The sequence below is a fragment of the Macrobrachium nipponense genome, chromosome 36 (assembly GCF_015104395.2).
Source record: "Macrobrachium nipponense isolate FS-2020 chromosome 36, ASM1510439v2, whole genome shotgun sequence".
NCBI lineage: Eukaryota > Metazoa > Arthropoda > Malacostraca > Decapoda > Palaemonidae > Macrobrachium > Macrobrachium nipponense.
In genome coordinates, this window is record NC_087220.1 from 63,381,986 (window position 1) to 63,385,466 (window position 3,481).

The window sequence follows — 3,481 nt, forward strand, 5'->3', positions numbered from 1 at the left end:
AAACCCTGTCACCAGTCCAACAAAAGGACCCGAGGAACCTGTCATTTTGGTCATTTCCTTCAATGGGCCATTCAACATTACTTTCTAGGAAACAGCTCACCGCAACAGAGAGAGAGAGAGAGAGAGAGAGAGAGAGAGAGAGAGAGAGAGAAATCGTGACGAGGCGCCGAAAATGATGCGAGCATAATTATCGATTGACCCACGCAACCAACTGGCGTTGCAACACTAAGGTCGCATAGGTTTTAACCAATTAAGCCACCTGCACAGCAAAAGGAATGAGGAAAAGCGCACAACAGCTTTCACAGCATTTTACAGCGAAGGTCTCCACAGCAGTACGTCTAGTTCCCCTTATCAGCCACCAGAATACTTAAGACATCAATAAATACAATAAGAAAATAATATAAATGAGAAATAATTGGATGAACAGATAAATAAATAAATGAATAAATAAATAAACAACACAACCGGATGAACAAATAAGCAAATAAATACGTAATTGAATGAATAATTAATAGATAAATAACCCGATGAAGTAATATATGGATAAGCAAATAAATAAAATAATTAAAATAACCTGATAAATACATAAAGCATAACAAACTAAATAAAGATAAATAAACAAAGGATAAAAACAAAATAAACGCAAACAAATAAATAAAAGACAAACGAATAAAGAAGGAAGGGCAGAGGACCCAGAAAAGTGTCGGCAGAGCGAAGGGCGGCGCCCTTACTTCAGGCCCCGGGACGGAGTCGGGAGAGATGATGCTGCTTCGTAGGGGCTGTACGGGAAGTATAATAATTACCTGGCGAAGATCAAGACGGCTCTATTCTCCAAAGGTCAGGAAGAAGAAGCAGAAGAAGAAGAAGAAGAAGAAGTAGAAGAAGAAGAGGAGGAAGAAGCGAAGAAGAAGAAGAGGAGGAGGAGGAGGAGGAGGAGGAGGAGGAAATAATTACTGATGTAACGACAGGTTAAACCCAAGTACTAGTTCTTAATTCTCTCTCTCTCATTATATATATATATATATATATATATATATAATATATATTATATATTGTGGCATTCACCTAATAAATGAATTTATGCATCAAATACAGTGGGTAGCAGGCCAAGATGACGAAGAGCATGAGGCTAGCAACCTCATCCCAGATAAAAATTTGCATGTAACTATACAATTTGCGCCTACGAACTTTAACCACCCTCCTACCCCTAGCCCCCACATGAAAGGATATAAACATTTTATACAATACATCACAACGTCTTTCTTTAAACTACTGGGGGACAGAGAGAGAGAGTATCTGTCAATATATTACGAGACGGAGTTCATCGTCTGTGTATTGTACAAGATACCGTTTCTCAGCCAATTATACACAAACACAACAGAGAGAGAGAGAGAGAGAGAGAGATGAGAGAGAGAGAGAGAGAGAGAGAGAGAGAGAGAGAGAGAGACTCATCCATACCAGGTGTTTGAAAACATCAAGGAAGTGAGTCTCCTTCTTATATTGCTACCCATGGCTGGAGATGAGTGACCCACATCTAATGCTATTTTTTTTTTCCTTTTTTCTTCTTGGTCTTCTGTGGCCAGCTGAAGGCGGCAGACTTGTGATTACCTCATTGATGCGGCCGTAGCATAACTGATGAGTCTACAGAGAGAGAGAGAGAGAGAGAGAGAGAGAGAGAGAGAGAGAGAGAGAGAGAGAGAGAGAGAGAGAGAATTTGTCAATGTATTACATTATGGATTTTATTGTCATTATATTATTATATTAATGCAACGTAACTTTGCTACTCAGAGAGAGAGAGAGAGAGAGAGAGAGAGAGAGAGAGAGAGAGAGAGAGAGAGAGAGAGAGTGTGTTATTTATCAATGTACATTATCATTATACGAGGTAACTTTGTTTTCTTAGTTATTAGAGAGAGAGAGAGAGAGAGAGAGAGAGAGAGAGAGAGAGAGAGAGATTTGTCAATGTATTACATTATGGAGTTTATTGTCATTATATTATTATATTAATACAACGTAACTTTGCTACTTAGAGAGAGAGAGAGAGAGAGAGAGAGAGAGAGAGAGAGAGAGAGAGAGAGAGTCCTCTATGGCGTCCAGAGAATTCCATGGTGGGAACTCACCCGAAAGAATGGCATTCCGCCAATTTTTTTTTATTACACCACTTCTCCTTAAGGATCTTAAGAGGTACTTCTCTCTCTCTCTCTCTCTCTCTCTCTCTCTCTCTCTCTCTCTCTCTCTCTCTCTAAGCACCTGGATTACATTAACCAATACAGGCGAATAATAGCATTATAAATTATTGATAAAATGACCAACAACGAAATAGAATAAATTTAATTATAAAGAAGGCACAAATAAATTATTATACATAAGTAGTTAAATACAATAAAGTTAATATAAATAATTATAAAATTAACGATTGCACATATACACAATAATGTTAATCAATAACATACATCATTATACATTAATATAACACAAAACATACAAAATATATGCATAATAATGCTGATATTAACAATGGTATAAATAACGTGAACAAATATACACAAAGGATTATGTCATATCGATCAAACAAATCTGTACAAAAATATTCGCAAAAACATCAAGACTGACAGATTGAATTACCTAGCGTCGCAATACCAGGGTCTCGGACTCCACAAAAACTTTTACAAACTCACAAACATCTAAAGCACGCATTAACTGTCACCGTCAATGTTCTTGCCCCTGTTTGTGTGTTTGTTTTGTGATATGTTTTTAATGGCAAGACGCTGGCCACTTTCACATACGACACGGTAAAACGAGCGGTCCCCTCCGGAGAGAGATTGAGAGAGAGAGAGAGAGAGAGAGAGAGAGAGAGAGAATGAAACCATGGTTTACTTAATGAGAGAATTGGTGGGTTTACTTATATATATAAATACATTATTTATACATACATACATGCATACATACATACATACATACATGTATGTGATATATATATATATATATATATATATATATATATATATATATATATACATACATATATATATACATATATATACATATATATATATATATATATATATATATATATATATATGTATATATATGTATATATATGTATGTATGTATATATATATATATATATATATATATATATATATATATATCCTATCTCCAGTACACTGGTATACAGAAACCGTACATACATGTACATCCTCCCAAGGTCGACATCAGCAGTACACTATACAGAAACTGTTCGTACATGTACAAATCGCTACGGTCTACAGTCCACTATAAAGAAACTGTACAACTGTACACACATCCCTACAGAGCACAAATTCAAATCCCACAAACAAAAGTTAATACAAACGTTTTTAACATTTGCAAAACCACATTATTCAGAAACGGTATCAATCCCCACCGCTACCCGGAAAGGCCTTTTGACCTTCAAGCACGGAAGGATATTAAAACCGAGTAAACTTAATCCTTCAGGAACGCC